General features: G+C 45.1%; 1 protein-coding gene across 5 annotated transcripts in view; it reads left to right on the forward strand.

The window, feature by feature from the left end:
* Positions 1-7,561: 7,561 nt before the first annotated feature.
* The window catches only part of SETBP1 (SET binding protein 1), a 268,181-nt gene continuing 253,213 nt past the window's right edge, over positions 7,562-22,529 (forward strand). For 3 of the 5 annotated variants that reach the window (XM_075739706.1, XM_075739707.1, XM_075739709.1), the window contains exon 1: positions 7,563-8,582. The gene's annotated coding sequence lies outside the window, so the exon portion shown is untranslated. Of the gene's footprint in view, positions 8,583-22,529 lie in introns of all 5 variants that reach the window. The other 2 variants (XM_075739708.1, XM_075739710.1) reach the window with 1 other exon arrangement.

A 22,529-nucleotide genomic window follows, 5' to 3' on the forward strand; every position in this document is an offset into this window, starting at 1 on the left:
TTCCAAATTTAATTTGCTGAGAAAGAAACTCTGTTATAAGAAAATATTGTTAAATGTCTGAAGTGTGAATTAAAAAGTTGTGCTGCACATTCCCCAGAGCACCGGGAATCAATCAGCCGTCGGTTTTGCAGACCAAGCCTTTCTTGCTTGGTTTTCCCCGGGGTTGGAGAGCGAGGATGGCTTGGGATGATGCCTGATGCTGGTCCCTGTGACTCAGAGGATCTCTGCACCACCTGATGCCAAGGCTGGCTACCACTGTGGGGGTGTCAGGGAATGATAATGAACAGTGGAAAGGGAGAAAAGGCAGAATTAGGTATCCTGAGGCTCTGCTGTAGACCTGGCACTGATAAATATAATCTGCTTTCTACTGGATATGCTATTGCTTGCTGCAGTAGGTGTTTGAGTGTCCCATAAGTACACAACCAGCATGATGCCATCAACTGCCTGGCTGGGAAAGGTGCTGTCCCATAGATGAGACCCAGTACAGATGTCAGAGGCTTAATACCAGCAGAGATTCATGCTGGATATTGCACCCCAGCCTTCTGGGTTCCTGTTCTCACTGCACGTGGGCTGGCAGAGGTTCATTCATGCACATGATGTCAAACATCCTGAAGGATTACATATGTTTGCAAATTATTATTCAGATAGAGCTTCACACTGAAATGCAGTACACCTTTTCCTTCATATTTCCATCCTCAAAAGTTTCAAGTGTCCCACAACAATGATAAATAATTAAAAAATATATAAAGCATCCATGTGTCAAGTTCTGCAAAGCCCTGGGGGGAAAGGAACAGCTAAGATGACTTATGTTGAGATAATAAAGGTGCACAGATACTGAGAACTGGATATTCTCCATCTGGATATTATCCATGGATGGATATCCATATGGATATTATCCATTGCCATCTGAAGGATTTTACACATTATTAATAGCATGTGAGCATATTTTTTTCCTCCAAATAATTTCTGAGGCCAACATCAGCTCATCTGTGAAATGCACCCTCTGACTGGTGATGTTGTCTCATGGTCTGTGTTTCCTACTGTGTGACTGGCCCCAATGGAATCATACAGAGGAAAGGAGGAAGATGTTGTCATATTTTCTGAAGGTTGTTCACATTTGTTTGTTTGTTTGTTTCTTTGTTTGATGGGGGAAGTATACTTCAAATTTTTATAAAGCCAAGGCCATTCTGTGTTTTTTTCATGAGAAATGAAAATTGTTACCTTTCCCATGGGATTGAGAACATATTTGGACAAAGGAAATCCAGTAATTCTGATCTAACTAATATTATTTGTACCTAACAGAGCAGTCCAATAAAATAGAATGGCAGACCCATCCAAGAACAGCCAACTGTGTCATACTTCAAGCATCTGGAAGATGAGGTTCAGGTATCTGCTCTGATTTGGACAGGGTGGAATACACCGCATCATCAGTGGGATCTTACCATGAAAACAAGGCACTGTCCCTTTCTATGCCGATAAGTCCATTTTGGGTTGGAGAAATCTGAGCCAAACCCAGTCGAAGCAAAAACCTCCCGTTTCAGTGAGTCAATAATTTCTTAGGAAAAGTCATGATTTGTCCTCAACTTGGTGGTGTTTCTTCAGCTGTTGGATGGCTGATACTTTTGACTAGGACTAGTAAGATCTTGCTTAGTACTATATGGCACCTTTCATGAGAACTGTGTGGGGTATACATTGCTGCCAGTGAAAGTTCAAGAGACATTTACATGATTCTTCTCCAAATTAATTTTCAAATATTGCCAAGCAAGAAAGGACCATCAAGACCATCTAGTCTGTCTCCAGCCTGTCAGGTTCATCACTGCTTCAGTTTGGCTTAAGCTAAAGAATATTTTTATTTGATTTAGCTAAACTTGGTTTCCAGAAAGGAACCTGAGGCCAAATCCAGAAGTGCACCAGGGCTACACAACACCTAGCCACAAAGTGGATGCCAAAGCTTTAAGTAGGGTCTTTCCATTACAGTATGTGGACAGAGTTCAAAATTAGTTGGATTTACAGTGGGTAGGGGTCACTTAAACTGTTATGTAGGAAATGTCAAAGGAAGGAATGGTCCCAGACCTGCTTCTTTGAGAAATTAGGTACCTAACTCTGGTCCCTTGGTACCATGTAATTTCCTCACTTACTTACAAGGTATTTTTCCCCTGGCATCAAATCTATTTCTGATAGCTAAACATAATTCTTCCACAACTGCCCTGCAAATCATTTTCTCCAGCCCTCAAGCTTTTTTTTTTTTTTTTTTTTTTTTGTGGCTCTTTTCTGTACCCTCTCCAATTTTGTCACCGTATGTTTTAAAATGTGGCTGTCAGACCCATAAACAGCCTCTTGAGTTCAACCTTACTAGTGCCATACACCACAAGTCGCCTGGCTGCAGAGCCAAGGATCACATCAGTGGTTTTGGATTTGAGGGTCCAACTTGAAGCCCACACTGCAGTGCTTGTCCAGGCTGCAGTCCCTCACGTTATAGGGGTTTTGTGTGTGTTTGCAAGAACCAAAACTAGCATCTTATTGCATTAAAATGCATTTTGTTTGCCCAAACCAGGAGGTTCAGTTTGTTCAGGCTGCCCTGGACTTTCGTTCTTTGCTATTTCGCCAACCATAATGTCATCTACAAATGTCATCAGGAGTAGTTTTATATTTACTTCCAGATCACTGATAAATAGCATAAGGGAAAAGTCTAGTAACACTCCGACAATAATTCTGCATTGACAATTACTTTCAGAGATCTATCAGTTAGGCAATTCTTAACTCATTTCATGTCTGCTCTTGTCCTGAACCCAATTATTTTTGCTTGGCTAAAACATATCTTCTAGGAAGTTATCTAGTCTCCAACCTGAAAATGTCATGAGATGGTGATTTTTACCAATCCTCCTATTAAGTTTCTGGAATGATTAATCACTATGAACCACATACATCTTCATTGCAATGTGATCTTTTCTCTGAATTCAACTTCTAGTTATCAATTCCTTTTATGACTTTCCTAGCTAGATTAAACAATTCTTTATACCTGGAATTCCCAAGCAGTTCCAGCATTTCCATTCATTCTCTATCCTAAATTACATAGCTTTAAATTACCTCCTGCCAGTCCTGTGCTTCACTGACTGATATTATATTTCTGCTGATGTGTTGTGTTTCTTATTTGTGCTACTGCTTTTATATTAGTTTATAAAGCCTTAAATATATGTAAGTACGTAAATTCAAGGCTATATACGCATATATATGTAAAATTGTAATCAGTATGAAAACTGTAATTGGAATCCACACCATCATAGATCAACGATGCACATAAGAATCCTGGATAGGTTTTGATGCTTATTAATAATTAGTTTCTTTGAAGTTATTTATGAGGGAAAGAAATTTGTGCGCTTACGAGACCAGAGTCACTTGTTTGCTCAGGAAAGACTACGAAATATAACCACAACTGTAAGAGCAGCAACACACTGATGGATGTTGAAAGAGCTACGGGAGGCAAACATTCAAAGGTTTTTAAAAGGATTCGCGTGTCTGAGCAGCCTGAGCAAAGGGCAGCTCCTGGTCTTCTGCTGGTGTGTCAACAAGCGCTGCATCATTGAGCCCTGCAATTTTCGTACACTGCCTGATTACAGAGAAGTGTTTAGTCACTGGCTCCACAGGGGGAAGAAGGCTGTGGAAAAATCTGATAGATAAAGTCTGGACTGGAACCTGAGCCTCCCATGCGGTCATCTCCCACACTGTAATACAATGTTGCTAAGCTACCAAGGTTTTCTTTTAATTGTCCTGGTTGAGAAGTTGGAGAGAAAATCTTTTTCTTTCATGTTTGGACAGTAGTGAGGATGGCATAGTCTTTGTCAATAACAAGAAGATGCTGAGATAGGGGTAATAGTACTCAGTTATCAAAAGAATGTACAAGAGAAATGGTTTGGGGATGCTGCGTATATAAATATCCTAAACCCATGGAGAATCAACGAAAAGAGGGCGTTTATGACTTCTAAAATTAGTTTTGCACTTGGTTTCCAATCCCTTGGCCCTGAATTTTGATTCTTGCCTGCCATTGTTCACACAACAATGTTGAAACTCGATACCACATGTCTGAGGGATTTACAAAATAAAAGGGCAACTTTAAAAACCACTGTTATTTCTGTTTTGGGGCCAATTGTTCAAACAGCTGGATTTCCAACTCTTGAGCAAAAAATGGGAGGATTGAAACACATTCATATTTTCCCCCTGATTTCAACTGTCTTGGAATATAATCACTCCTTGCTTACGTTGTAGTGTGATACAATGAATTGCTAACTACTTTATGTCTAAGAGTTTATGTGTGTATAGATAAATAGATAAGATGATAGATAGATAGATAGATGTCTTCTATGTAAAGATCGGAAGTGTGCTAGACAGCTAAGAAGCTAAAACACATAAAGTAACTGGTCTAACTTAAGCAATTAAAACAATTCTAAATGGTTACTTTTAATTATTTGATTGTATTTTTTGAATCATGTGAAGTGTTACCAGTGTTTTACTGGGGGCCTTGCAAAATACATTTTTTCTTTCATATTAACAGATCATCCAATAATTCTGCATAACATTAATCCATACCTTGAACCTAGAAAGATTTATATAAATATTTAACTCAATATGCTATTTATATAAAAATAACAGGCTCATGGCCTTCATTATAAAACATCTGCCTGTCTCATGCAGTCAAGGTTACGTACGGATTGTTAGACACAAATAGGAAACTCATCTCAGGTCCGCTGCAGGAACCAAACCAACTTTATGAATGCCATAGTGTTTTTTAAGTGAAAAGAACAAAGGAAAGGAAATTTCCTTTTTCAGCTTACCCCCTTATGTTGTACAAACTCCCTGACACACAGCAGAGGGAGGAGACTTTTTTTAAAAAAGAAATTTTTTCTAGATCTAGAAGGCAAAGACATAGGTAAGAAAACTTTTGATGTCAACCGTGATCCACAACGATTTATGCACACATATCCTACAAGGTGACCACCTAAAGGAATGGGTCTCTTTCTGCTTATGAAATTAATCCTGATGGGTCTTTTCAGAGTTTGTGGTCTACAGGCAACCAGGTGTGATATTTTTTTTTCCCCAGTTATACATAAGATAGGCCTAAAAATAACTTTGGGTCAATCAAAAACTTCCTTTAGTAGTTTTGAGGATTTTTTTTTTTACTCTTTTTTTTTTTTAGCCTCCCCCATGTTTTCAAAGTAAGTGAGCATTAAATAAGTCATTAACTCAATTGTTTCCCAAACTAAACTATTCAGTTTGAAATTATTTAAGTGGGCTGCTTAAACCCATTTGTATATGTATATGTATACTCTCCAGAAGAAAAGAAGTAAAAGACAAAAAGAGCAAAGGATCACAAAACACTTTTTATCCCACACTTATTAATTATAAACAAAATACTATTTTCTAATAAAGAAAAATCAATAGTGATTTTTCTTTTTCTTTTGGAGTATTTTGGTCCATAATTTGGTTTTCTGTGTTAATCCAATCAAGCCAATTACTTCATAACCATGTGTTGTCTTATTCCAAGGAGGAAGATGATGGTCAATGGAGCTCTTCGATGCACAGAGTTTACCTGCCAAAAGTTTTCGAAACCAAAATTCTTCACACGAATATGTCACTGGCAGCTCTGCCAAGAAATATTGAAACTATTTCTTTTTGTTTCATTCGGGCAGAAAATGACAAAATGTAGCTCCAGCTGGGTGATTTAATTTAAACAAACAAGCCTCCCTTCCATGTCAAAGTGCTGATTCCAAATGACAATTCCTGTTTGGTTTCAATCAGAAATGTCAACATTTTCAGCGCGACATTTCCAATTCAAAAGTTTTTGAGTTGCGTATCTGTTTGGGATGGAGGTGGCGTTGATCTGTTGGTCATAATTTTTTTGGTGTATTTTATTGATTTATTTATTTGTTTTCTCCTGTTGGTGGAGAGAAGCGAAAGGAAAGGACCGTGAGAGAAGAAGGACAGGCACAGCCTGTTGCCTCCACCCAAGCTCATCAGTTTGGGATTTGTAGGTATCACGGCAGAGGTCAGTCACGTGGAGGGATCCAAAGGGGTATAATGGCTTGGTGTGTTTTTTACCTAGAAGCTTTTCCCAGAAAGCATGAAAAAACACAATGGGGCTGAGGGCACATGCTCACCCATGTAGCTGAGTCTGCTGAGGGTTGGTGAGGGCTACATTGGCATCCTGTGGGCCACGCAAAGCTCTCCTACCCATCTGGTGTTAGATCCGGACCTGTGTCGTAGATCTGTTGCTACACTTTTAAGGGATCATGGCATATGAATAAGCCTCCATGGCTGGTGGGGGTCAACCCAGGTAGTCCTTGCATCAGTTGAACCCCGAATTCAGGTCACTTGGATGATGGCCTGTGGTTGCCTTTTGTCCCAGAGCAAAGGGAAGAAACTCGGTGTACTTTGAGCCTCCTGCAACCCTCTGTGACAGGGATCCCTGTGGCACCATCTCTGCAAGGGATCAAACGTGCAGATGTACCCAGGGGCGTACTCCCTACTCCCCCCCCAATGTTACCTTCACCTGTAAGTACACTTCCACAACTCCATCCCACAAATCTTCCCTTTTTTGGGGGGTTCCTCCCCATCAACTGTGTGATTACTCAGGCAGGCCAATGGTTTACTCCTGTGAGTAAAGGTTTGCCAAACTGGCAACCCAAATGGCAGCATCATCCAGACCGCTGGTAGAGCAAGGGTGGGGAAGCAAAAGTGCAAGGACTTGGATTTTGCACAGCTCCACTGGCCTGGGGCTGAATTTGTGCTGCATTTTGGGCACTGTTACTGCTTCATACTGAAAGCATGTGGTGGGGCTTTAGTCCTTAAAATAAGTGTTGGGAGACCTTGCTTGTCTCCCCCAGCCCCAGAGAGGGATTCCTCACCTCAGGCCTGAACAGCAGTCACTGGACTCCAAAAATCTCCCACATACCTGAGCCCATAGGGTCTGCGCTGTGAAAAGTGTATGGGGGGGTGTGGGGGGGGGGGTGTGGGGGGTGGGAGAGGGAGAGATTGGAGTGGAATAAATACCACTAACCTGAGTGTCACCTTCTCTGCCTTTTCTCCCCTGCCCCCATCACTGCTGCTGTTGTGTCAGGTAGTGGCACTGTTGAGTACATTAACCCAGGGCTGAGCACTGCAGCCACACCGAGTGTGTGTCTGTGTGTGTGTGCTCGCCTGATCATTACCATTTATTCCTCCCCCCCCTCCGCCCCAGTGCTGCAGGACTCCGGGAGCGAGCGAGAGAAACAGAGGAAAGGGAGAGACGGAGCCATCAGCCCCCAGATCTGCTTAAACAAATCGCCGCCCCTTGCAGGGAGGGAGAGGGAGAGAGGGGGGAACCAGACCAAAAGACAAAATAAAAGACAGAGAAAGGAAAATCCAGCAGGGAGCAAAAAGCAGCCCCCAGACGCTCTCTTTCCGAAACTGTACTCTCAGCGAGGGGTGGGGGGTGGGGGTGGGGGTGTGTCTCCGTAGGTGCGTGAGCATCGATCCCGTGCCCGTTAGCAAAAGGGGGTGTTTTTTTCCCCCCCGCCTCCCCTTTGCCCTCCCTCGGCGCGGCCCGGCGCGGAGCGGCGTGGGGCGGCGTGGGGCGGCGCGGCGCGGCGGGGGGAGCGGGCGGCCGCAGCCCCGCAGCCCGCCGGAGCTCCGGCACCAGCACGGGCCCGCTCCGGAGACCAGAGCCGGAATAAAGGGAACAGCTTCCTCGCCGCCAAAGCAGCCCTTTTCTCGTCGCGGGGTTTTGCTCTTTCTTTCTTTTCGTGGTTTTTTTTTTTTTTTTTTTTTTAAACTCCTCGCCGGGAAAAGCAAAACCGAAAACGCTTCCCCCCTTCGCCCCCCTTCAAAAGGCCCCCAAACAACCAACAACAACAAACAGAAAGCAAAAAAAGCCCCCTTCAAAAAAAAAAAAAAAAAAAAAAAAGGAAGGAAAAGAAAAGGAAAGCAAGAGAGCCAGAGAGCCAGAGACAAGCTCCATCGATTTCAAATCCAGGATTTTATCCAGTGCATTGATTTTTTTTCCTCTCCCTTTTTTTTCCCCCTCCTTCCCCCCCCTTCTTTCGCCCCCCCCCCTTCTCCTCCTTCCCACCCCCCTTTTCCTTTTCATTTTATTTTGGATCCTGCTAAAATTAGCCGGGACTGCTCTGGGTGTTGCGTGTTAATTTGATTTACTCCGGGATTCCGGCTTCCAAGACGCCATTTTCCCCCCTTCTCGCTCTATCTCGCTCTATTTATCTATCTATCATTTATCTATCGAGCTATCTATCCCTCTGTCTGTCCGTCCATCTCCCTCTCCCCGGGTGCCTTCCCTCCTCCCCCCCCGCCCTCCTCCCTCTCCGCTCTGCGTGTGCTGCGCGGCCGTGCGCTCCCCTAATCTGACAGATGAACACCGCCATGGGTTTGCCGCAACACAAGCAAAAGCACCTTTGGGGGCTGTGGCGAGGGATTGAAACCGGGATCTAAAAGAGAAGAGACAAGAAGGGGGGAATCCGAGGGAGGAGGAGAAAGAAAGAAGAAGAAGAAGAAGAGGAAGCTGCTAAGAAGCCCCCGCTGCCGTTTTGGGGATATGGGTTAGTAAAAAAAAAAAAAAAAAAAAAAAAAAAAGCAACAAAAACCTGAGCCATCGAGGAAAGGTCTGTCTTGATGATCCGGATTGCAGGAGGGTCTTACCCCTCTCTCTTTCCCCTTCCTTCCCCCCCCCCCCCCTTTTTCGTCTCTGCATGCAAAAGTTAATGTCGTCTCCTTTTTTTCGTGTGGTGACTTTGCAATGGCGCGGAAAGGGCTTTATTTATTTGGGGGGTGGAATATTTCTCCGCTGTGCAATGCATGCGAGTCCACCTCGCCCCCTCCGACCCCTTTCTTCCCTACGCTTTGTGGCTGGTGTGGGGGGTGTGTGTATGTGTGTGGTTGGGGGTGTGTGTGTGTGTAAAACCGTGCTGTTGGAAAGGGGTTGCAGGGGTTTTTTAGGAGTTTGCATAATGTATTTACCCCCTCTTATTTCCCCCCACCCCTTTGATAGCCTGTATGTGTTTCCCCGACGGTGCCGGGGGTAGGTGGAAGCTGTGTGTGTGTGTGTGTGTGTGTGTGTGTGTGTGTAAGGGAGAGGGGGGGAGACCCCCCCCGCTTCGTAAATTGCAGGTTAAGTGGAGCTAGAGAGCAACATTGTAACCTTATGAGGATTTGTGTGTGTGTGTGTGTGTGTGTGAAAGAGAGTGTGTGTGTGTGTGTGCGTGCGTGCGCGCGCGCGCCCGTGTGAGTGTGTGTGCGCGTGTGCGCGGGGGTCCGCGGCGGTGCTCGGCGCGGGGGGGGGGGGGGGGGGGGGGGGAGCGGCGCTGCCCCGGGGCGGCCGGCACGGCCCCGCGGTTGTTGTGACATTGGAAAGGACACGCAGCCCCGAAAAGCGGCAATTTGCAGGAGCAAAGAAGTGTGTTGGGGGGGTGTGGGGTGGAGAAAGGGGGGGGGAGTAATTAGCAATGCGGGACCCCCCCCCCCCCCGCTGCTCCTGCTCGGTGGCGAAGTGAGGCGCGTTAATAATGGTTATTAATAAGCCGGTGATTGCCGCCCCTGGGACTCCGGTGGCCCCCCCACCCCCCTGAGTGGAAGTGGAGTTCAGCTTTGGGCGGTTTGAATATCGTCGATATTATCGGGGGGTGTGTGTGTATGTTTGTATTGGGGGGGGGGGGGGGGCAAAACGCAGCCTGCAGCCGCGGGCGGCTATTGTCAACTCCAGCCCTGGCGCAAGGCTCCCTGCCCACCTCCATGCACACACACTCACGCACACTCACACTCACACCCCTTCCACGCCGGGTTTCCCCGGCGGGCAGTGGGAAATCAGGTCCCTCCGGCTAGTCGGGGGCCCCTTCCCGCCCTTGTTTCCCGGTGTGTGACTCGGTGTGTGTGAGTGTGAGAGTGTGTGTGTGTGTGAGCGTTTGTATGTGCATCAGGCCGGGCACCGGCGGTCCCCTGCGCAGCCTGCCCCTGCCTGTGTATATTTATGTGTCTAAAAAGGCAGTTGAGAGAAGGATTTCCGATTCGTTTCCGCTTCAAATAAACGGCACTGATAATCTCGGGCCTGACGCCTGATGCTAAAAGGGCATTTCGCCGCCGGGGGCCGGACACGGGGAGCGGCCGCCTGCAGGGGGGAGGACGGACGGACGGACGGACGGACGGAAGGGACCCGGCCCCGCATCCCCGGCGGGCAGGTCCCCCGTCCCCGGGAGGGTTTGCAAGGGGAGATGCGGGGGGCTTCCCCGCAGGGGAGGAGGCTATGCAGGGAGAGGGGTGCATGGGGAGGTGGCAGGGAGCGGGGGGGGGGGGGGGCGGCACTGCCCACCCATCCCGGTACCGTGGGGTGGCGGTGCCCCCCCGCCCCGGGCTGGGGGTGTGGGCCGGCGGCTGCCGTGAGCGCGGCGAGCCGAGCTGGGCACTGGGAGGAGTCCGCCGCAAGCAAATACGGCCGGCGGGGATGGGGTGGGGGGGGAGCCGCGCAGGGCTTCTCCCCCCGCAGGTAGAGGTGTTTCATTAGCCGCGGGTCCGCGGTGGCCCTGCCGGGGCCGTGCCAGGCCGGGCCGGGCCGGGGGGGGGGGACCCGCCGTGCTGCCTTATATGTCCATCTGTCAAACCGCAGAGGATGTGCGAGGCGAGCAAAGCGCTGAGCCTGCTAGTCCTCTGCTGTCAGGGAAAGTCATTTGATCCTTTTCGTATTGACAGGAGGATTTCAGGGGTAAAGGACTGCTGGCAAATCCAATCCCGTGTTGAATATTATGGACCCAAATGGGAACAATTATTGATCCGACAGCCCCTGCAGCCAGGACTAACTTGGTGCAGGCTACAGTAATGGTATAATCGCCCGTCTAATGTTAGGCAGCAATAGCACGAACCTGAGGAAACAAGTGTCTAGGACCTTTTATCATAGATGGGAGAAAAAAAATGCCTATCAAACGGCTCTTTCACGCACACCTTTCTGCTCTTCCTCAGCTTTCGCTCAGATTACTCCCCTTAGTCTGAACCTACTTCCACTCAAAGGAGAAACTTTTTTAATCTCCATTTGAAATGTTTTTTTTTTTTAGCTGAAAGGAGAAAAAACCCTCCAAACAATATAATTGTACGTTAATCTCTGCTCTTAGCTTGGAAGGGTTATGTAAAAGCAGGGGTGTGGGGGGGGGGGGAGCAGAAACACTCAGTGAATGGAGACTTCTCTTCCATCTCTTATTGGCTTTGGGTGGTTTTTTTTTTTGTTTTTTTTTTTTTTTTTTTTAACTTCTCAGACTCAAAGTTTTAATTGAAACCAGAAATCTATTGAGAAGTAACTGAGCCAAGAAAACCTCTGTTTTCTCTGCAACTAGGGATGGGGAATAAATAATTTTTTGCTGATGTTATTTCAAGTTGTTTGAGCTCTTTGGTTCCTGCCAAAAAGCCCAGCATAGATTATTAACACATTATCATTTTAGGAGGATGCACTCTCTGAAATGTAATAAAATGGTGTGTTAGGTTTGTGCAGAGCCATAAACTGTGCTGGTTGTTGGCAAACAAAAGAAACAGTGGCCATGATTTATTATTAATAATAATCACAACTGAGCTATTTAGCTTGAGTTGATATTTACTGGGTTTCTCTATTGAGGTTCCTCAGTATCATTTCCAATAATGTACTTTGATTAAGTTGTGAACTGTTCTTTTTTAACAACTCCTATTGCCATGTGCTTAATTAACTCAAGGAGTTAAATGCTTGAAAAGGTCCAATCTTCTTTTTTTTTTTTTTTTTTTTTTTTTTTTTTTTGGCTTTGGATGCTGCTTAATCTTCTCTCCTCATCTGTTTTGACCCATCATTTGAGCTCCTTTTCCCCAGCACATAGATCTTTTAGGCAAGTGCCAGCTCACCAACAGGACTCATTTTCCGTTATAAGATTTGGCTAATCCCAGTTTCAGTGACTTTTTTTGCCCTCTCAGTAGGGCTCAATTGCTCACAGATAATCTTTCCCTTCTGTTTTCTTTCCCCTTTGGACAACACCCTCCAGGACTGAAAAACTCTTTCCTTGTGCTCAGAGACTTGCAATTACACAGCAATTTTGACTCTTGACCCAACTAGTAGCAAGAAAGGCTACTGTCTAATGAACCACGTAAAAACAGTTCTGGGATCCAACAGATTGCTGTGATGGAAATGAAAGCTCTCCCAGTGAATTGATGACTGATTTGTTTAACCATATGCCTAGGCGGTCTTTCTTGTTCTCCGTTAACTACCCATCTCTGGAGTATCCATGATCTGTGGGTCTGTGATGATGTTAAAAGTCAGCATTAATAACTGCCAAAATGTGCTCCATGATGCATGGCCCACAGTAGGGCCAATCTGAATAGGATTTAAGTCATGTTCAGAACATTCAGCATCTCATTTTTGCCTACCATAACATGCAGGCATGCAGGGTTAAGTACCACGATTAAGCATGCATTTGATGATGACAGAAGGGCATCAAATTTGTGCTCCACAAAAAAAAAAAAAAAAGGTGGTCAGATGAAACCCACAGCAAAATCTAGCCTCCTTGCTGGGAAGTCCAGGCACTTTTAGGCAGCAGGAGTCCAAGGGCTAGAGCTAGTCCAAAGGTGAGAGTCTGTGGAAGAACTTTAGTGGAGGAAGTTCCCAGTGTTTTGCTGCAGGGCTTGTGCTTTCTACTGGGACTGCTTTTGCTGCTATTATAGGTTCTGTTCTCATTACTTTCTCTCTTTCCAACTTGATAAAAAAAAAAAAAAGTTTCCTTTCCCCTTATTACTGTTGAGGAAATAAAATGACTCATCCTTTTAGGAAGTTGTCTTGATTAAAGATGGGCTCTAAAACCCCTCAACTCCAGGTTTTAGCCTGGGGAGGACTGTCAGATCTGAAAATAATTTCCAAACTTTGGATGTTGGGACTGCTTTGCTTTCTGATATGGGATGAAATCAGGTTGCAACCATGCGTTGTTAGCACAGTTGCTTCTGAGGTGCACTCAAACCCTTAGAGATGGTTTCATTCTCCTCCCAACGTGAAGATTTCACTTCATGTGGCTTCAAAAGTTCATTGTGTCCTTGGACCTGCTTAGAGATCTGCTTGGTGCTGGGAACAAGTGCAGCTCCCCAACAGGCACCTGGATTCTGCATTCATGTCCAACTGGTCACAGACAGAGAAAAGCAAAGGGGATAAATAGGTGGGGCCAAAAAAAAGGAAGGCAAAATAATTTCTTAAATTTAATAAAAGCAGTCAGACAATAATGCAGCTTGTCTTTCAGAGCCAAGGAAATGTGTGAAGGAAGTAGCAGGTGGTAATTTCTGTTTATCAGCTCTTGAGAGGGAGCAGAGTTAGGGGCTACTTTGCCCTTTTGGAGTTGGTTTTACTTTGCAGCACAGATTGTCCAAACACAATATGAGCTTTTACTGTAAGTAGTGGAGCAGCTGGATAAGAAAAGCAATCTTCTGACATTATTTCATTTAGGCTTTTGTTGTATTTTATGAAATTGAAAATTTCAAAGAGTTCTCAGGTTCGTCAGCTCTCTCTCTAAAAAGCCAGATCGAAACTCTGAACCTCAGACACCCCGAGGATCGTGAGGATTTGATCCAGTCTTGATTATGATCTTTACAGCTCTAGGTTACTTCCAAGTCTCGCTGAGGACCTTTGCGAGGTCTCAGGCCTCTGTTTCCCTATGATCTTTGCCTGGCTGTCTGTCCACTGAACCCATGTGCCATTACCAGTGTGTGACGATGACTTTAGATGTGACGGGGAAGGTAATGGGGCTGAAGCACAGATGTCAAAACAGGAAGCTGGCCAGAGAAGTACTCTGGGAACACAGTCACTGGTGTTGCTCACAGATTCCCAGGTCAGGTTTACTCTTGCTTATGAGTGGGGACAGTGGTGGGGCTTGTGTACGTGTCCAACCAGCACAGGGGTCTTACAGGGAAAAAAGGAGTTGTTCAGATGTTAAGGATGAGCCTGAGTTGTCCTCTCTATGCAGGGCTGGTGAGTCTGATGCACTTTTTTGAAAGCAAGCTCAATGTGTAGAAAAGCCATGCAGGAGGAGACCAATTTCCATGCAAACACAACGTCAGAAGGTGGTGGCAAGGCTCTGACCTGTCTTGGTGAGTACCAGCGCAAAGTGTGGCCCAAGGCTTGGTTCTGCAGTGTGTGATATATTGGGGTGCAAGTGCCTGTCAGAGTAGGGTGCTGGGGTTGTGGCTAAATGCTGTTGTGGGGGCAACTTATTTAGATGCGCAGTGCCTCTGGAGAAGTGAATTCCTGCTGCTGTAAGAGTTGCTCTGCAGTCCTGGGCAGTTAAGGGCTCTATGGATGTGGCAGCGATGAGAGCAAAGTTTCCTCTACTCTAGTATGTTATCTCCTGTAATACTGCTTGGGAAAGCTGTTCAGAAGAATGCGTGGTAGGCAAGCATGGGATAACCCAGGACTCACTTAAATACCTCAAAATTAGAGATGGGTTAAAGATCGGAAGCCTGAGGTTTTATGTTACTTTGAAATTTTTGTTAGCCTTAACCTTTAAATGGAGAGATATATATGTATGCAATGAATCATTCTGTTTCTGTCCTGGTTTTTAGCAGATGAGGAAGTTGGTTTTAAGATGGAAGGGAGAAAATGATGATACTTAAACCAGAGGTCAAGCTGCAAGGCGTTACAGGCATGTCTTTCCTCCATATGAATCCACATATCCTGAATATCCTACTGATGTGATTTCTAAGACTTGGACACTGGCCTAACTTCACTGTGTGTTTCCAAACCCAGCGAATTCTGTAGTGATGCTATGATCCATGCTTACCTCTCCTTGCATCTTGCTAAATTTTTGGCTTTGTAGAATGCAATGGGGTTTCCACTGAAACTCTTCTGAAATCCTATTAGTTTGCTAGACAAGGAAATCCTTCCTGTAGTTTTTTTTTCTTCTTTTTTTTTTTTCTTTTTTCTTCCCCCCTCTTTTTCTCTCTAAAGCCTTCCTATGGAGCTCTATAGTGGGTATTCAATAGAATTCTGTACAGGGAAATAATTCTCTGCTGAATTCTTCAGTTCTTTTTCAGAAGGGATCAGAGATGTGGAGCTTAACTGGGGGGGGGGGGAGTTTAGTAAGTGTTTGAATAGGATTGTGTACATGTAAAGTATTATAGCAGGCATCTGGGCAAAGTGTTATTATACCTGCCCATTATTCCTAAGGTTGAAAAACAGTTTAAAATATTAACCCATATATTCACATCCTTGTAACTTCCATAAACCTTCACCTAATGGGCTGAAAAATGTCATGCTTTCTCTTTGGTTGATGGCAATTTTCTTCCTGAAAGGTTGGGCAAATTCTCTCCAGCTGTCAGTAATTCCTTCCTCCCCGCCCCCCCCCCCCCCCCCCAATTTATTCAGAAAAATTTAGGATGGGGGAAGAAGAGGAAACACTTTTTCCTTTTAAATTATTCTAACATGCTTTTTAAACAGGACAATAGTCTAAACTCCTGGACTTGAAGGTGATAAATGCATACAAATACAGGGCTTGTTGAAGGTGCCTGCCTTCTTTTGGTGTGTGAGGGGACAAAAAATAGAGGCCATGTTTTCTGAAACAGTAACAATTTAAAAGTGTTATTGTAGGCATCCTAAAGTCAATTGAGATATTTCAGTCTGTTGACTTAAACAGAGAGGTGCTGTCCCTAAAAATACTGCTGGATAAATGTCATTTGCTGTAGGTGTTGGTTTACATTAGATCCCAGTTCTGTGTGATGGGAACAGTCACAGAAACATAGGTCCCACTCCTCCATCTTTTTATCAGTGATGAAGACATATCTACTCTTAAAGCATGCTGCCTTTAAAGTGCGGCTTTCAGGCCAGAACATTTTTGTCAGGCTTAGCTCAGTGAATAGACCTCCCAGGGCCCTCAAGGAAAACCTCTGAAAAAATAGTGTGAGCAACAATTAAAATAACAATAAGCTGCAGCGTGGCCCTAGGTAGGAACCCAGACCATATTCAAACCTACATCCATCTCCAGCTGGGGAGTAGTTGCATGGATGCCTCAGTTCAGGGGTCCTTTGACCCATCAGAGCCCACAGACCAAACTTTACTTGATTGGGACCTAAGTGAAGGACTCAGATTAGGAGATAGAGACCCATATGTCATCAATGGAGAGAGGGGGCACCCTCTGGCTTGCCCTTGGATTCCCCCAAATGCTGACCCCATCCCAACCTTTAACATCCTCCTAAAGTCAGTGGCATTACAAGAGAATAACAACCCAAAGTCCTGGTCCTACTTGAATAGGGATTTGAGTCATGAATCTGGTGCTTTCAGTCGTATTTGCCCCCTCAGAGGGAGTCCGATGCATGCAATGCCACACAAAGAGCACTATGAAGTAGTTCAGCTGGAGAGGCCTTTCTGATGTGCAGGTACTCAGCAGGCTCTTATCTCCGGTCTGACTCAACTTCTCCCAGCACTTTTGTAACCACTTCCTCTTCAGCCTCATTAGGGGCAAAGCTACTCCTTTCCTTTGCCCATAGCAGCTGTTGGTTATCTTGCCTTTATTCCTGGCCTTGGGGCTTCCCACCAGCATGCTCCCAACTAACGTTTATGCCTCTTGACATTGCTGTCCTGGCACTGTGGGCAGCTCTTTGCCTTGTGCGCATCCACTTGTGTCCTGTGCTGCTTTTGTCTCCTGCTTTTTCTTCTGCAGTCCAGGAGACTTTAAGGGTATTTCTTGTTTTGCTGACCCAGACAGTCTCTCCTCAAATCTGAGGGACTGATAGGTTTTGCATGGCAAAGCAGTCTCAATGACTTCATCTAAATATCTCAAATTATTGCTCTTCTTCTTGCATGCCCTTTATATGCCCTGTTTTCCCACAGTCCCCACCTTGATGCTGGGGATGCTTGGTACATTATACAGCACCACGCAAGATACCACTCTTATTCAGTGTGGAAACACACAGTGCAAGTCTGCATGGACAAAATCCAACCTTTCTTATTCCTAGCCTCATTTGAAGCATACAGAATTGGGTAACATGGGATGTGTTGTTTGTACAGCCACTAGACTGGGCACAGGATAGATCCTGGACCAAAGCCTTTTTGGTCCTCCTTGTGCCATCACTTATGGCTTTGAGGAATGGATGCTGAGCCAAGACCTGCTGCATTCCCTATCAGATGTGTTGTTTTATTTTATTTATTTCTTTGTTTTTCCTGAAGGGAGGGAAAGCTGGTACATTTGGCACTTGTGCAAGCAAAAATGAAATAATGGAGGTGGGGAGGGGGGGGAAGAAAAGGAGGAAGGAGGAGACCTGTGGCAGCTGCAGTAAATAAAAATAAACCTCTCGTTAATGATTTATATAAAGAAATAATTTTCCACACGTTTCAGGCTGCAGAGGGAAATGTTTGATCAGAGGGAGAGGGAGAGATTATTGTCTTACCACAACGGTGTTAGAAGGAGGCTACTGTGTCTGATGGCAGCTCTCCAAAAGCAGAGTCAATCTAGGAAAGTTTGGTAACACAGATGATGGAACTGTGCAGGGTTTTGCTTTCTGTGACTGGTCTCTGTGCCAATAACCTTTCCCTAAATACCCATAAAAATTTCCATTTGTAGCCTGGAGTGGCTGGCACTATCTCCAGGATGGTGCGCTTGGCAAGAGCCAGCTAGAATGGAGTAAGCATTTGAAGTCCCATTCTTGTGCATGTTGACACTTTTCCCCAAAGAGTTTTATGGCTGTTGTTAATGGAATAAGTTTTATCCCTGTAGTGGTACATACTGCTGAACCCAGCAGAGTGCTCAGGGTATTCTCCTGGATCATCTCAGGAGTCACCTTTGATTCTTTGATTATACATCATACTGAGAGTGATGATGCTTGGTCTGGCAGCTCAGCAACCTGGTGTTGACCTGACATAGGCAAATCCCCTGGCCTGGTGCTTTGTGTCGTAATGAGCTGGAGCACAGTTGGCATCTCATTCTGTTTTCTAGTGTCCCAGAGGCCTACAGTTCACAAGGGTGATGGTAAACATGACACACCAACTCTTGATTTCACTGGGATCAAACACTGTTCCTTGAATCAGAGGTGTAAATCCATTTAACCAAGCCCAGCTTTATAGCAGTCCTGCAGCAGCATTTGTCTTGGAGTTTACAAGTGGGATGAGGTTGGTCCTTTAGAGAGCAGAAGTCAACATGAGGAGGTATTTACAGGTCTGATGACTGTACTCCCTTCCCCGACACCCAGATACAGCTTTAGATTGCAAGTGAGTAGATTTAGAAAACCTTGGCACAGTTCTCAGGCAGGAGCTTGTAAATGTCCTTGGGCAACATGATGGGCATCTCTCCTCCTACCACAGATGGGTGCTTTGCTACACTGGCTGTTGCCACAGCTGTACCTTGGGCAGTATTGCTTTTATGGGCCTTGTGATTTATGGCCATGTCAGTTGTTTAATCATTCAGTTGGCCCTCCCTTCAGCACTGTACGATAGTTAGTTACTTACATAAAAAGGTGGCTATCTGATCTAATTATAGAGTCTCAAACCTAATTATGGAGTCAAATATGATTCCATAATCTACTCTTAATGTCTCTATGTTGAGAAGACAGATACACACGTGTGTTAATGTGCACACTTGCATGCCTCCATAATTATGGATATGCTTGGGCTCTCATTTATTTCTGTCTCTTTATCTTTGAGAGGATGCTTGCAGCCTCATCTGTCTGTGCAAGATCTTCGGGTTATCTTGTCTTTTCCCCTCCAGTGTGGCTTTTCCTGGCTCCCTTTGCCTGGCTTGGGCACATTGAGGCAGAGCCATCGGTCAGCATTACTCAGTCACACTGGTGGAGGTGCAGAGGGCTGGTTGCACTTACAATTCAGGGCAATCTGATGGAAATGAGTGAAGATTACATTCTGCTTTTGTTCTGGTAACTACCATTAATCCTTGCTCCTTGTTTTCATGTGGTTAGACCACACCTGGGAGAGTTTGCATCCCTTCCCTTCAGAGAAAGCCCCTGCAAAATCAGAGGCAGAGGTGGAAAGGCTGGAACAAAAGCAGTGTTGGGGGCAAGGGGACCACATGGAGAGGAACAACCTTTCTTCTGTGTAAGCCCCCGTGCATCTAACTCACCCTATCAATGAATCACATGCCTTAGTTAGTTAGTTTAATAGATAATCTGTGGATTACAGGCATTCACTTATGGTCATTCAGCTTGCAATTACTCTTACCAGTTGGTGATCTCATACTCTGTTATATACCCACATGCATTTTATACATACCTATATCTGGGTCTATCTTATATATGGGAATTTGAGCAGTGCATTTAAAACTGTCATGCAATAGAGAGACCAATTTGCCCAGCACTTGAGATAGAGAAAAAAAAAAAAAAAGTATCCCAGAAACACAGAATGTCTGGGGTTGGAAGGACCTCGAGAGATTGTCACATCCACGATGCTGCTCAGCACAGGGTCACCTAGGGCAGGATGCTCAGGGCTGTGTCTGGTCTGGATTTGGACATCACCAGGCCATCTCTGATTCTTTATTAAGAGATGACGTCAATTTGTTATGCTTGAAAGGGAAGTCCTTCTGCCTTGTTTCTGTCCTGATTGACACAACATGGGTGAGAGGGAGACAGTGTTTCCTATGGGATCTATAGTGTGGACAGAAAATAGCTGTCACAGTCTTTTTTCCAGCTCCCTGCCAAACCTGGCTTGTTCTTTCACAGTATTATGGCCACAGGAAGTAACTAGGGCTGTGGTCCAAAGATGCGAGAAATCTAGCTCCAGGGCTCTGAGTGGCAGATTAAATATGCTACTGGTGCATGATACTGGTCCAGTATAAACTCATTCTCCTGGTTCAAATTTGTTAAAAAAAAAAAATAAATATGCAGTGACATAATTTTATCCTAGCAAATTTTGTATTGCATCATTTTATGTCACTTGTCTGCACTATGCTGTCTTTATGGCTCACAAGATTTACCCATGCTCTGGAATTGCCTTCAAGTTGTCATGAAGAAAGGCTTAACCCCCATCTTGCATGCTCTGGTCCAGTCGATAAAAGTATGATCAGATGCCTGTTCCTGATCTGCATCAAAATTGTGCTGCTGGTGATCTGCAGTGCATGGACCATGACCACAACCATGCAACCATGCTTGAAATTCCTAGTTGTTTGTAAAGCAATAATTAAGAAATAAGTTGGAGCTTGGTTGTTGGTTTTTGGTTTTGGGTTTTTTTTGTATTCCTAATGTGGGTTAACTAAGTTCAGTGCATCTTGCTGCATGCCAGGCTTTTGGGTTTTTATGTCCCATGATGGATTCTGAAGTTTCACTGACACTTCTCATAAAAGCAGGTTTCTGACCAAAACTTTCCCTCGGGTGTAATGTGGGTTGTCCATTGGCCTCTGCCCGAGGCAGCTGCATTTCAGCGGTGGCATATATAATCGAGGAAGCAACCCGGGAGTCTTTGGAGTGAAAGGTGATATCTAATCATTAAATATTGCTGTATAGTCTCCAGTGCTTTGTGGTGAATGGTTTTTAAAAGACAGAGCGTAAAGAGGCTTCCAGGATTTCTGATATTTTGCAGAGATTAGGGATTTAACTGTATGTCACATGAGACAATGTGAGATCCAAAGGCAACATGATAGACATGGGCTTCAAGAAGATGTAGGCTCCAATTCACGTTCACTATGACACTCTTAGACTCATGACTCAGATTCCCCTCACTTGAACCTGTTCAATAGAATTTTTTTTCTTTTTCATCTTAAGGCATTTTGGACTCCATAGATAAAACGAAAGCAGTCTCAGTAGCTACAGTCATGGCTGGGATTAGTGTACTATGGGATTTGGGCAGCATCTCTTAATATTGCCCCAAGCTCTCTGCTGGTGTTCCTGGTGTTTGAGCAAATCAGAGCGGCGGCACAAACGCTGGGCAGCTTGGCTTGCTTGCATTTGTCTAATCAGCATTTGCTTGTTACTAATGTGTTTTCTCCCGGGCATAGGGCAAAAGCCATGCCAAGTATTATACCTACTTTCATTTTATAGACAATCTCAAACAGGTGGATTTCTTCTCCCTACTGCGGGCTCTTACCTTTGTTTTTGTCCTCAGCAAATTTTCAGTTTAATCATTTTATAGTACCGGCATCTGATTACTCGAGTAGTTGCCTGAGGCTGGAGAAGGGAGCATATCCAGAGCCCTTAATGGGAGGCACCTAGTATGACCCAAAGGGAGGTCTTGTACTTCAGGCCTTTGAGTCCAGAAGTGTGTCTGAGGCACCCAGAGGAGCTGATAAGAGATGTGTGAGCAGAGGTAGCAAGGCTGAGCACACAGGCATTTGATTATTTCTCAGTACTTATCAGAGGAAGCGTGAATCTCTCCCTAATTAAGAGCTAATGCCAACTTCTGTGAAATTTGTTGTCATTCACCTGTGAATTATCCTCCTCAAATTTAACTTGACTGCAGGAAGCCAGCTAGCTGTAACACTTTCCTCTGGGAGCTTAGTTTGGATGGTAAAATGCCTCTGTAGCTGCTTATTGAATGAGACTTGATGCTGGTGAGCCTTGGAGGCCTGGAAGGGCCGTTTAGGTGAGCACTTGAAAGTCTAGACAGCCCCCATCTCTTGGGTGTTTAAAACAGAGCTAGAGGTCTCCTGGAGAGTATGCTTCCTCCCTAGATTTCCAGATCTGCACATTGCCAGCTCAGGCAGAAGAGCTGCTGGAGGAAAAAAAAGGTTTATTGCTGTTCCTTCAGCGCTTCTGCTCAAAGGCAGCCTGGAGATGGCAGATGGGGAGGTTTCCAAAAGAGGTTACACATTCAGACCCTGAAGTGAGGTTTCCTAATTAGTCAAAGCGCAGGTAGCCTGCCCAAACAAGACAGACGAGTACAATGTCCCTGCACCCAAGTAATTTAACTATTAATCCTGGAGGAGAGTAAGGAGATACCTAAAACAATGACCCAGTTAATTCTGCTTGGCATTTGAGTGTAGGTTATTTGTTGCTACCTGCGGGTCTGGTGATATCATCATCTGCAGGCTCTCAGCAGAACAGAAGGACAATATTTTTAAGCGGGATTTTAAGGTGGGTTTAGCATGAACTCACCTGACAGTGGTGTAATGAAATGATTTCATTCATCGGTTGCTTGTTTGTACTGACCTGGAGGCACATGGCCAAGCAGGCATGAGTGTTTGGGCATCACAACCCAGAGCCTGGGTCTAAGACCCACAGCCAGACTTTGGAGCAGAAACCTGTTATTTTATTCACCCTTCATAAAACATCATCCAATGATTCAAAACCTGAAAGACCCTTCCCAGCTTGAAGCCATGAGTTTATTTCAACTTTCATTTGACATAAGGTCCCAAGGGGCTTGGTTCATTATGATGGTGGCTGTGGTCCCTTCCCTGCACGTTTGGTGGCTGTGGACTCATCCTGCTGCCCTGCCTGCTGAGCTAGATGCTGTCTGCCAGAAGCCTGCTCTTTGTTACCAGCATTGAGAGAGGTTAAAAGCCTGTGGGCGGAGGCCAGCACAGAGTGCCCATTGTACATGCACGCATACCAGAGCAGTAACTCCCTGGAATGCTGCACTGCCG

This window comes from Balearica regulorum, chromosome Z (genome assembly GCF_011004875.1).
Source record: "Balearica regulorum gibbericeps isolate bBalReg1 chromosome Z, bBalReg1.pri, whole genome shotgun sequence".
Lineage (NCBI taxonomy): Eukaryota > Metazoa > Chordata > Aves > Gruiformes > Gruidae > Balearica > Balearica regulorum.